We start from the raw sequence: 13,500 nt of genomic DNA, 5'->3' as shown, positions 1-13,500 counted from the left end.
GAAACATTTAAGTGTGATGTACAAATAAAAGCATTAACATGCTGTGCTCTTTTTAAGCAAAAACAAATGGCTTCAAAAGGACTGTTTCCCCAGATTTCTCTGCGACTGAGCTTTTTTTGCTATAGTCTGAATATTTCCTGCTACATTTTTAAAAAAGGAATTCAACATCAATTAAGGCAAAGACAAGGTGTTATCAAGCTGTCCCACACTAAAAGTTTCTTGTATCTCCATAATTTCAGATTTTGCTTTTACCGTTGCCACACACTTCAAGGCAACTTACAAATATTATTGTGTTTTATTTTTTAGTAATATCAACTAAAACCAATTAAAAGCCATAGCAATCCAATTTACACCACTGTACATTGATGCCTTGTGGATTTTCTTACATCTTTTCCATACAGGAATGCATTTTGGTGTGTTCTGAGCAACAGCAGTTTTGGGCTTGAGGTAAGCTTCTTTAGGAAGCTTAATTCATAGCAAAGACTTATTGTGCTATTGTATCTCAGTCTCACAACGGATATCTCCTCAGAGAACTGTTACCAGTTTCTCAGTATTGGCAGGACAGCAAGTAACTCAAGTAACAGCAAGTTAGGAAAGGCACAAACAGGTATAAGAAAAGGCCTGCATGGTTAACAAAGAAAGTAATGGAAGCTGAAAAAGGTAAAAAGGACTACTTTAAGCGGTGGAAAGCTAGTCCAAGTGAGATTAATAAAAGGGAACACAGGCAGTGGCTAATCAAATGCAAGACTGTGATCAGGAAGGCAAAAACGGACTATGAGGAGCATATTGCAAAAAACAAAGACCAACAATAAAAATTTCTTCAAATATATTAGAAGCAGGGAGGCAGTGGGGCCCTTGGATGACCAAGGGGTCAAAGGATTACTGAAGGAGGGTAGGGAAATGGCTGAGAAGCTGAATGCATTTTTTGCCTTCGTCTTCGCTGTGGAAGATGAGAAGTGTTTGCCCGCTCCAGAACCACTTATTTTGGAAGGGGTGTTGAAAGACCTGAGTCAGATTGAGGTGACAAGAGAGGAGGTCCTACAACTGATAGACGAATTAAAATCTAATAAATCACCAGGTCCAGATGCCATACATCCAAGAGTTCTGAAAGAACTCAAAATTGAACTTGTGGATCTCCTGACAAAAATATGTAATCTTTCATTGAAATCTGCCTCCATTCCTGAGGACTGGAAGGTAGCAAATGTCACCCCCATCTTTAAAAAGGGTTCCAAAGGAGATGCGGGAAATTACAGGCCAGTCAGTCTGACTTCAATACCGGGAAAGTTGGTAGAAACCATTATCAAGGACAGAATGAGTAGGCACATTGATGAACACAAGTTACTGAGGAAGACTCAGCATGGGTTCTGTAAGGGAAGATCTTGCCTCACTAACCTGTTACATTTCTTTGAGGGGGTGAACAAGCATGTGGACAAAGGAGACCCGATAGATGTTGTTTACCTTGACTTCCAGAAAGCTTTTGATAAAGTTCCTCATCAAAGGCTCCTTAGTAAGCTCAAGAGTCACGGAGTAAAAGGACAGGTCCTCTTGTGGATCAAAAACTGGCTAATTAATAGGAAGCAGAGAGTGAGTATAAATGGGCAGTCTTCACAGTGGAGGACGGTAAGCAGTGGGGTGCCGCAGGGCTCAGTACTGGGTCCCATGCTCTTTAACTTGTTCATAAATGATTTGGAGTTGGGAGTAAGCAGTGAAGTGGCCAAGTTTGCAGATGACACTAAATTGTTCAGGGTGGTGAGAACCAGAGAGGATTGTGAGGCACTCCAAAGGGATCTGTTGAGGCTGGGTGAGTGGGCGTCAACGTGGCAGATGAGGTTCAGTGTGGCCAAGTGCAAAGTAATGCACATTGGGGCCAAGAATCCCAGCTACAAAAACAAGTTGATTGGGTGTGAACTGGCAGAGACTGACCAAGAGAGAGATCTTGGGGTCGTGGTAGATAACTCACTGAAAATGTCAAGACTTCCAATAAAAAAGGCCAACGCCATGCTGGGAATTATTAGGAAGGGAATTGAAAACAAATCAGCCAGTATCATAATGCCCTTGTATAAATCGATGGTGCGGTCTCATTTGGAATACTGTGTACAATTCTGGTCACCACACCTCAAAAAGGATATTATAGCATTGGAAAAAGTGCAGAAAAGGGCAACTAGAATGATTAAAGGTTTGGAACACTTTCCCTATGAAGAAAGGTTAAAACGCTTGGGGCTCTTTAGCTTGGAGAAACATCGACTGCAGGGTGACATGATAGAAGTTTACAAGATAATGCATGGGATGGAGAAAGTAGAGAAAGAAGTCCTTTTCTCCCTTTCTCACAATACAAGAACTCGTGGGCATTCAATGAAATTGCTGAGCAGTCAGGTTAAAACAGATAAAAGGAAGTACTTCTTCACCCAAAGGGTAATTAACATGTAGAATTTCACTGCCACAGGAGGTGGTGGCGGCTACAAGCATAGCCAACTTCAAGAGGGGGTTAGATTAAAATATGGGGCAGAGGTTCATCAGTGGCTATTAGCCACAGTGTGTGTGCATATATATTTTGGCCACTGTGTGACACAGATTGTTGGATGGGCCATTGGCCTGATTCAACATGGCTTCTCTTATATTCTTATGTTCTTAACTCCTATACTTTGGCTTGATTTAGACACATATCTGTAAAATGCTATGTACCTTAGTTCCCATCATCACCTGCAGAACAAAGGAATGGATCTAAGTACCAACAGCATAGCTACACTAACAGAACTGTCCCCCATTTCCAAAACACACAAACAGCTAGCCAAAGTGCTGCTCCTAGGAGACAAGGAACAAACCAAAGGTCTGCAATCAGATAGGGCAGCAGTCCCCAACCTTTTTGACACCAGGGACTGGTTTTGGGGAAGACAATTTTTCCATGGACCAGGGAGAGGGGATGATTTTGGGATGATACAATTATGCACTTTATTTCTATTAGTTTGGTGTGGTGGTTAAGTGTGTGGACTCTTATCTGGGAGAATCAAGTTTGATTCCTCCCTCCTCCACTTGCAGCTGCTGGAATGGCCTTGGGTCAGCCATAGCTCTCATAGGAGTTGTCCTTGAATGGGCAGCTTCTGGGAGAACTCTCTCAGCTCCACTCACCTCACAGGGTGTTTGTTGTATGGGAGGAAGATAAAGAAGATTGTAAACTGCTGAGACTCTGAGTGGAAGATGGAATATATCTTCATCATCTTCTAATACCAAAAAACCTCCCTTTTTTTGGTCTTTTATTTGGGTGCATCCTCAGCCCCACCCCACAGGGGAGGAAAGTAAAGTAGATTGTGAGCCACTCTGAGACTCTGAGATTCAGAGTGGAGGGCAACATATAAATCCAATGTCTTCTTTTTCTTATTACTACTACTACATTGTAATATATAATTAAATAATTATACAACTCATGGCCCAGTTGCTAACAGGCCACAGACCAGTACCGGTCCACAGCCTTGGGGTTGGGGACCCCTGAGATAGGGAATATCAGTAAAACTTGCCCCTCCCATCTTTTTCTAGGGAGTTTCATAATGGCAGAAAATCTTTACACCATGTGGAAACCCACTTTTGAATCCAATCCAAAATCACATGTGTGTGCTGGGAGAAAGGATTTTGTCTCTACAGAAATCATCCCATCTACAGTCTAAGTGCTAAAAACCTGTTTCTGGTTAGAGAATGAAAACAAGCTTTCTGCACTGTAGAAGATTGTGTGGCTTTGACCAACAGTCCTCGCATTTTTATAAAAAAAAGTTCTCTTATCTTTCCAAAGCTCAAGGCAGCTTCTGGGATCAAAGCCAACATCAGACATGGACATTGATTTAACACTAAATGAAAAAACAAACAAACAAACCTAAGTTCAAACTTCTGATCTGAATAGAATCCTTGGCACTGGAACTCATCCACCACTTGAACTCTCAATATCCAGATTAATACTCACCAGCTCAACAAGAATAACAGAACAAAGTCTTCTATAAGAGCAATCAGTAAGAACAATTCAAGGCAGTTAATAAATGACTTTGATCTTGAGGTTCTGTATTTTAAAGCAATGACCGAGCATTAATATAATTTTAATTTCTTGCAACTTCTTTTTAAGTGAGAGAGAGAGAAAACTAGAGAGGTATGTTACATACTAAGCCTGGATAAGAGCACAGAACAAGAACCCAATGCACTCTGGCTTAAGAATCAATTATTTCCAAATTTATGTGATTCTGGACCGGGACTGGGTGGGCAAAATACAGTCAGCATGCAGATTATGAGGCACTCTGGTTTTGTCAGAAAATTCTATCAGACTCTTAATAATCCCAACTTTGTTTTTAGTATGCATAGTTGCACAACTACCTGAGTGAAATGGGAAGTGGATGGAGGGAAATGATCAGAAGGAACCTAAATCATATCATCATCAATTGTCAAGATTTCCATGATTTGTTAAGTGTATTTTTAATGGCAATTTCAAATTAGATACACATCTGGATAAATAGCTTTCCCATATCCATGATGTTTAAAAAGCAAGGGTCATTTCGTAAAAAAAGAGGTGCTGGAGCTCATTAGCACAACTCATTTGCATAAAATTTATTATTATTATTATTATTATTATTATTATTATATCTGCATATTCCACACACCCCTGACATCATCTGAAGGTGAACTAAATTATATCATCTCAGCATCTACCTTAAAATGCTGGAATTATGATTGTCATAACCAAAACCTTACTCCCATCACACTTTTTAGATTACTTTCTCCTATGTGGCCAGAGTGGCATGATGAAGATTTCCATCTGTCTGCTTTATATGTTTTGGTTATTTTTTCAATTTTGTGTGTGTGTGGGGGGGGGATATTAGAAAGTTTGCCAAATCTTAAGAGTTCAGCAAAATTCTCTCCCAAATGAGGCCTGTTAAAAAGCATTCCAGTTGAGTAAATGTCATGCAACTGATTATACAAATTGTCTTCAGCTTTTCAATCAATGATGAAGGTTCCAGAGGTGTTCTAGCCTTACCGCTGAACAGGCTTCCTGTATGTACATGAAGCCTCCTAACCCACACAAGAGAAAATTCTCTCCAGTGAGACTTACATTTGGAAAAGAAATGCTCAATTCAATATTGTAGGAACTAAACTTAATTGGTGGGTATGGAACTACAGCTCTCAGCATGACTCCAAGGGTGGTGACTTGAAAGCCATTATTATGAGTAATAAGGCCAGGCTGATGCAATCATAAGGAAAGAAAAAAACTTAGAAAACAGGAGGAGGTAATGACAGTGAATATAGGTTTCAGGCCTAGATATATTTTTTAAAAAGAAGAGACCACATTAACGTGCATATTTTCATGCTCTGAAGATTTCATCTCTGATCCTTATTGCCACTTAAAGAGCAACTGGGAAGTCTAATAGCATTTTATGTTATTTTCTGTTGAGCAGAAAAGCCATGTGCCATATCACAAACTACTTTGGAAACTTCTTTCCAATCCATAAGCGGTCTGCCATGTAACATGGAGAACTACTGTGTAAGAAACCTTAGCTACAGTCCTTTGGGACAGGACACTAGTTATATGAGACCAAGAATCCCAGTGTTTTGGTTTTTACCCACACCCTTATTGCTGCTAAATTGGTAACTAGAAGTTATAACTGTATGTTTTAATTCACCAAATACAGTATTCAGGTACGTCACAGTAACAGATTTACTGTGGCACTAGTGTATAGTCTACAAGTATAAATTACATGTCTCTCTTGTGCATGAATTTGTATGTGTAAAACTGCATATAAAAATTCTCTCTGCTAAGAATAACATTTCATATAGCTGATATATAGCACTCTAACCCACACACACACATAACTGTCAGAGGTACTGCCAGACTCTTCACTGTTTTTTACTGTATCAAGACAAATATGACTATCTCTGAGACATTTTCTTTGGGTCTCTAGAGCAACTCATGCAGGAACTTCCTAAGCAGGCACAGGTATTCAAGTTCTATCTCCAGGCACAGAAGGAACAAACAGTACTTTTTTTAAAGAAAAAGTATTTACACAAAGTCACCATTTATATATAAACCTCGTGGTGATAGATATTCTCACAGCATACTCTGGCATGCTACAATTGAAGGATTAAAATAGTTTTCCAACCTTAGGCATACTTAGAGGCAAGGCCATTCATGGCTACTGAATATTTAAGGTTAGAATCACAGAGCTGGAAGGGGCCATACAGGCCATGTAGTCCAACCTCCTGCTCAAAGGTTACAGCGAATCTATCCTAGTTTTACTGTTCCTTAATAGCCCCTACATGAATTACTGATTATATGTGGACCATGTGAGTTGATGGTCATAAGACAGATTTGATGAATGACCATAGAACTGACTTGATTAATAAGACTATCAACAAAACAAATATTGACCTCTGCGCTTACACAGAAGTAATATTCAATTTGGTCATACAAGAGTGATGTGGAATACAGTTAATCTAAACAAATGAAAGAACTCCCTCAACAGCTTATTCATCAGCATACTAAATGAAGTCATCAGTGACATCTTAAGAGAAATAATGGTGCTTCCTTGAGGCATCTTCTGTCATTTTCCAGGCATTAACACAGAGGTGTCGAACTCATTTGTTATGAGGGCCAGATCTGACATATATGAGACCTTGTTGGGCCAGGCCATGTATATACCTATTTAAGATTAGGTAGCAGGGATATAAACTTTATAAAGGACACAGACAAACACAATTATTTTCTTTTTTAAAAACTGAAAACATGCTTAAAACATTAGCACTCATTGCTCTTAAAGGTGTTTTTTTGCATCTCTCTTGTGTGATCCAAAGAACTGGGCAAAGGAAGCTCTGGCTCCTTCCTTCCTTCCCCAGAGGACCATGAGGGGCAGGAGCCTTAACCAATAGAAGGAAGAGAGGCTTGGCTCAGTAGCTCTGCTGCGTGATTGAGAGAGCCTGGAAAAGTTATTCCTCCTCCCTTCCTCCCCAACGGAAGAGCCTCAGCCAATAGAGAAAATAGAGGTTTTGCTCTATAGTAGGGCTGTCAGTTTGGTAAAGGGTTTACCAAATATTTACCGAATAGAAGCCTTTTGGTAAATATTCAGAAATAGGTATTCCGCATAGACTTTTGAGCCTATTTTGCATTTCCGAATACCTGATTTCTGAATATTTATGGTATTTTGGTATTTCGGAAATATTCAGTAAAGCTATTCCTTCCATAGAAAACAATGGGAAAAGGCAAAAGGCAGTCTATGATTGCCTTTCCCGCCTTTTCCTGGCCTGTTCCCACTGGCTGGGGGGAGGGGGGATGCCTCTGACCAATCAGAGGCATGCATTTCTGCAGATAGCTAATGCATAGCTTTGCAGGACCCTGCAGGGCTGTTTCTGTTATGCAAAGTAAGGGGAAGGGAGAATCTGCAATTCTCCAATGGAATTGTATGTTTTCCCCCTCAAGCCAATCAGAGAACAGAACAATTTATTTTCATTAGGGTTTGTAGAATCTTTCGGGCTCAAGTGCCGTGTTCTACTGGAGAAAGTTTTCCTTCCAGACGTTTCGTTCTCAGCTGCGGAGAACATCCTCAGTGGCGTTGCAGCCGGAGCAGGCGCTCTGACCTTCTTGGCTGCTGTGCATTGAGTTTCAAACTGTTCTGTTCTGTCCATGGGCAGAGAGAGGGTATTTATTTACCATCTCTTGCCCCCTGGACTCCATTGCAGTTTCTGTTGCCATAGAGAGACTGTGAGCTGGAGTTGAACCTCTGCTGCTTTGGCACAGTGCTCTGCCACTCTGCTCTCTGTGGCCTGGTGTGGTGATCCTGATCCTGAATTCTGGACCTGTACTTCAGCATCTGACTGGGTGAGATCCTTCCTTTTTTTCCTTATTATGGAGAAGGGGATTGGGGAATTTTTATAAGCAGGTTTTTGTTTCTATCTTTTAGAAAACCTTCTGGTTTTGTCCTGCTTTGGGTAGGTGTCTGCATGGTTTTGTGTTGGGGCGGTTGCTGGGGGGGGGGAGTAGGGGGGGATTGGGGGTGGCTCTGGCCTGGCTGGGATTGGTTTTTTAATCACTTTATAATTTTATTACATTGCCTAAGTTTGTTAAAATAACTTTTGTTCTGCTCTGCTGTTTTGGGCCTCTGGTAGTCTGCTTTGGTTCCTTGGCACAGCTCATTTTTCTGTGTGCCTCCCTGGTCTGGTTGTTGGGCTTGTTGGTGGGTTTGGGGGGTGGGGGCCTGGTTACCCTTCCTGGTCTGCTCTGCTGTTTTGGTCCTCTGGTAGCCTAGGTTTGGTCCCTTGGAAAAGGCCATTTTCCCCTGCCATTTCCCTGTGGCCTACCTGGTCTGGTTGCTGTACTTGGTGCTTGTGGGTGGGTTGGGGGGGGCTGGTTACCCTTCCTGGTCTGCTCTGTTGTTTTGGTCCTCTGGTAACCTAGTTTGGTCCCTAGGCAAAGGCCATTTTCCCCTGCTATTTTCCTGTGGCCTGAGGGGCTGCCTGCCTGGTCTGGGTGTTGTGCTTGTGCGTGGGTTGGGGGGGGGGCTGGTTACCCTTCCTGCTCTGCTCTGCAGTCTTGGGCCTCTGTAGCCTGGTTTGGTCCCTTGGCAAAGGCCATTTTCCCTTGCTATTTTACTGTGGCCCGAGGGTTGGGGGGGGCTTGGTTTGCCTGCTGTTTTTTAGCTTTTGTCTGTCCGTGGCCTGCTCGTGCAGTGGCAGACATTTAATTTTGGTCTTCTTCTTCTGGGACTCTTGGAGTTGTTGGGGTTTTTTTGACAGGGCATTTAAATAGGATCCTGTGATTACTGTTAGGCTAGTGTTAGGAGGGACTGTCTGATACGTGTGTTTCCTTTAACTTAACTTAGTGTAAGGCTGCCGTTTGGCATTTTAATAGGAAGTGTCAGTATCGTTAAAAAGAGTCAAGGCTTCACTTTAAAAAGGCAGCTTAAGTAGGCTAGCTTAAGTAGCACAGCAAAACAGTGCACTTCACCTTCAGTGACTGAAGGTCAGTGCCAGTCTATTTGATTTAGTTAAGGTTACACCAGATTTTCCTTCATTTAGGGGACACTTGCATTTCTTGTTTAAATGGAAATCAGGTTTGTCCCCGTAGATTCCAGTTAGGAGAAGCTTTTGAGTCCCACTAAAAGGGTTTACTAGTCCATCTCAAGAAAGGCTTTTAAAACATTCCGCCAGGTACCGTCAGGTTTCCCTAGTTTAAACCACTACTACCAGTTCAAACACAAAAAAGGAAGTTTTTAACAGGATAGGTTAGGGACCTCCTAAAAAAAAAAGCTTTGGTGGGAAGAGGGTAATTAAAAAGAAGTCAGGTTCTAATCAGTCAGGTTGCATTAGTGTAGCAGGTGGTTAGATGATCTAAACACCCCAAATACTATTCCTCAGTCTAGACAAAGGTTGGCCAAGGGAAGAGATGAGTGGCAGGAAGGGAACTCAGAGGGGCCCTGGGGGCAAAGTGAAGGAGAAGATCAGAGGGGCAGAGGGGAGGGGACTGCTCCAGAGGGGCCTTTCACCACTCCACCCTCAAGGTTCAGTGGTGCAAGGAAGAGGCCCAGGCTCTTCCCTGTGGCTGCCTCTGGGGTTGCCTCAGCAGAGGTGCCTGTAGGTTCTGGCACTGGGCAGGGGTCTGCTGCTCAGGCACTTGCTCCTCCAGCTGTTGTTGCTCAGCTTCAGCAGTGGGAGGAGGGGGAGCAAGAGCAATCGCCTTTGGGACTGGGGCTGACAGTTTTCTGACTCGCAGCATCACCCCAAGGACACGGAGTGTTATGGCAGAGCTGGAGGAGACGGTGGCCACTGACCAACCCACTTCTCTGGTTCCTCTGGACTCCAGCAGGCCTTCTGAGGATGGACAAGAGGAGATGCTGCCAAAGGAGGTGGAGGAGGAAGAGATGGAGAGGCACCCCCTCCTCCCCAACAGTCATCTCCTCCTGCCACCCCAAGGCACATAGTGCCTTCCCGGAGCCCCTCACAGGAGGTGGCTCCGGTGACCCCACCTTCCCATAAGCGTGGACACCCATTCTCCTCCAATGTCTGGAAGCACTTTCACATCATGGAGGATCCCCGGTTTGCAAAGTGCCAGCTCTGTAGGGACAGCATCAGTCGTGGGAGGGATCTTGCCCATCTCTCGACTGCGAGGATGCGGAACTACTTGAAGAAGCACCATGGAGCGGAGCTTCTTCAAGGGGAGAGACATGCTGCTGGTGGGCCACGCCACCCAGTCCAGAGGTGGGTCCTCCTGCTGCATCCACCTCCAGAGCTTTCCCAGGGAGTTCCGTGGTAAGGAGGGAGCGCCAAGCAACTGTGACCGAGATGCTTGGTGGAAGTGGCTTTAGCATGCCAACAAGGGCAGTGAGGAAGTGCATTAGCGCAGAGGTCACTTGGCACATTGCCAAGATGATCGCTGAGAGACATCCCTTCTCCTTAGTGGAGAATAATGGTTTGCGGGGGATGCTCTGTTCACTTGTCCCCTGGTACAAGGTTCCTTGCCACATCACAATGAGCGGGAGCATTGTGCCAAAATTTTTCAGGGCAATGAAGTCTGTGGTGAGGGAGCATTTGTCCCATGCTGCCAGGGCAACTGTTCACCTCAGATCTGTGGACTCCTCACAGTTTGCATGAAGGGTATCTGTCCCTGACTGCACACTGGTGGCAAACCAGGGAGGTGGGTGGGGGTAGTGGAAGCAGTAGGCAGGGTCAGGGCCCCCAGGCCAGCTATTGCAAGGCCTTGCTGCATGCTGAACCAATCAACAGTCCGCACATGGGGGACAACATCAGTGCCATCATCAATAAGTCGATAGAGGATTGGGTAGGCAGTGGGGTCACCACGGGCTTCATGGTGACAGATGGGGGCACGAACATGATCTCAATGACTGAGCATGTGGGCATTACACGTATTCCCTGCACAGCCCACCTGATCCACAACATGGTGACCGACGCCTTGGGTTAGACATCCCAGAAGGATGCCAATTACATCACGGTGACCCATGAGTGTAGGCTTCTGCTCCAGAAATGCAGACACATTGGGAGTCACTTCTCCCACACCAATACCAACGCTCATTTGCTGGAGGAGAAACAGGCACTGATCGGCTTGCCAAATCACCACCTGATGGGAGACGTAAGCACTCACTGGAACTCCACCTGTGCCATGCTGGAGAGCTTGGTGGAGCTGAGAGCAGCTCTGGATGCCCTGATCGATGAGAGCAGGGTCATTTCAGAGGAGAGCTGGCTCAACCAGGAGGACTGGTTGACCGTCTCAGACTGTGGAGGTTCTTAAGCCCTCCAAGACCTTCCCAGAGATGTTCTCATCTGACGCGGCGAGCATCGCACTGATCATTCCCATAGTCCACATGGCCAGTGAGATACTGGACCAGTTTTTGGTGCAATGCAAAAACCATGCAGACTTCCTTCCAGTGGTGTGCACGCTCGTGAGACGTCTGCAAAGCCGGTCTGAGCAACGTTTTGGGGCACTCATGAAGCAGAAGATCTACATGCTGGCAGCCATGTGTGATCCGCGCGGTAAGGGCAAGGTCACTGAGCGGGTCAGCGAGCTCAATCGATGGCAAGATGAGCTCTCCCAGGAGGTTTGAGCAACGTTTTGGGGCACTCATGAAGCAGAAGGTCTACATGCTGGCGGCCATGTGTGATCCACGCAGTAAGGGCAAGGTCGCTGAGCGGGTCAGCAAGCTCAATCAATGGCAAGATGAGCTCTCCCAGGAGGTTGAGAAGAGGCGGGTCAAGAGGGCGAGGTTGGCAGGAGCTGAGGAAGCAAGGGGTGAAAGCAGCTCCTATGCTTTGGCGACTGCTGCTTATCCCCCACCTCCCCCCGCTAGGCGGTGTTTCCCACAAGGCTCCCACCGTGAAGACTGCAGAGATGGCACTCTGTGGGTGGGTTGCTGCCCCTTCAGGAGCGTTGGGCCTGTGAGAGCAAACACAGGTGCTGCGCAGGTCAGGGTGTACCTTGAGGAACCCTGCAAACCACAGCACACTTGTCCATTGGACTACCAGGTCTCGAAGGAGACTGTCTGGCCACACCTCTCTGCCATGGCCCAGGTGTTCCTCTCATGCCCACCGACAAGCGTTGAGAGTGAACACGTTTTTTCCCATGCTCTCCCCGTGTTGTTTGGGGCAGGGCTGAAGAGCTGGCATCTGGGTTTGCTAAAGCCAGGTATGAAGAACAGACCTTGATCAGACTGTGTTTTGTGTTGCACTGAAGTTGGCAACTAGGTTTATATTGGTGCCAGGGTGCATAGAGTAGATAGAAAGATTTAGTGCATTGGGGTCCTATAGAGATTCTCTGATTTGAAGCCTTGGTTTGGCTTTGGGTGCCCCAGGAATTGGACCCCCTGGTCCAATTGCTTTTGGCCTTGTGGGTTGTGTGTGGGACAGTGCCCTGGAGCTGCACAGCAGTTTTGGGGGCTCTCCCCAAAACCCCCTGCTCCCCAGAGCCACTTTTCCCACGATAATTACAGTGGGGGAAGTGGCTAATTGTTTTTTTCTCACCATTGGGAACAGTGTTCTTTTTGGGCCAGGGGGTTTGCATGTGGAGGAGTCCCCTGAAACCTCCTTCTGGCCAGAGCCACTTTTCCCACAGCAATTATAGTGGAGGAAGTGGCTAATTGGGCTTCTCCAACATTGGTAGCAATGGGCCTTTTGGGGAACCCATGGACAGGGATCCTCTGGCCTAATCTTTTTGGGACTTGGGGGTTTTGTAAGGAAGAGTCCCCTGCAGGTTCCCTGCAAATTTGGGGGCTCTCTCTAAAACCCCCTCCCCTCCAGGTGGCTTTCAATATACCCTATTTTGCCATTGACTTTAATGGCCCATAGGGTATAATGGGAGCCGAATACTGTATATATCCGAATATCTCTGTATATCTGGATATATTCGAATACCACTATTCAGTAATATCCGGAATACTGAAAAATTTATTTCCAAATCCAGATATTACCAAATTTTTTTGTTGTTGACAGCCCTACTCTGTAGTTCCTATGCAACTGAGCAAGCCTGGCAAAGCAAGTTGTTATGTAGAAGGAAGGAAAAACAGGGAGAAGGAAGCAGACAACATCCAGTTGCTCGGGGGCCCTGGGCCGCATGTTTGACACCCCTGCACTAACAACTTAAATATGACAAGAACCATAACATTTGTTTAATGATAGTTCCAGATGGGCAGATATGTTGGTCTGAAGTATTTGTTTAATGAGTTTAACAATCATATGAAGTAATGGATGCCTCAGTTTCAGGAGGCAGAGCAATCTCCATGTATGATCAACAGCATACACTTCAGCATTTAATACACAGCTTGTATTTTCTCCTTGGCAGTGTATCTATCAGGCAGTCAATACACCCAGTGGCTAGTAGCTATCTAGAACATTCAGGAGAAGGAAAGAGGGACAGACTCATAGTGTATTCTAATTTATCTTTATGTTAGAAATGCTGATGCAGAAAACAGCTCTAAACAATCAAAAATTCTGCTTAGCAATCAGTAATCTTATCCTGAGAGAGTTTGCCTGGTC

The 13,500-nt window shown here is 44.9% G+C and overlaps 1 protein-coding gene across 1 annotated transcript in view; it reads right to left on the bottom strand.

Annotated features, from left to right (window-relative positions):
* SCP2 (sterol carrier protein 2) overlaps positions 1-13,500 on the bottom strand; it is a 54,926-nt gene that overhangs the window by 12,990 nt on the left and 28,436 nt on the right. The gene's annotated exons all lie outside the window — the stretch shown is intronic.

Source organism: Heteronotia binoei, chromosome 2, assembly GCF_032191835.1.
Source record: "Heteronotia binoei isolate CCM8104 ecotype False Entrance Well chromosome 2, APGP_CSIRO_Hbin_v1, whole genome shotgun sequence".
Classification (NCBI taxonomy): domain Eukaryota; kingdom Metazoa; phylum Chordata; class Lepidosauria; order Squamata; family Gekkonidae; genus Heteronotia; species Heteronotia binoei.
This window is presented reverse-complemented; position numbering and strand designations above follow the sequence as displayed.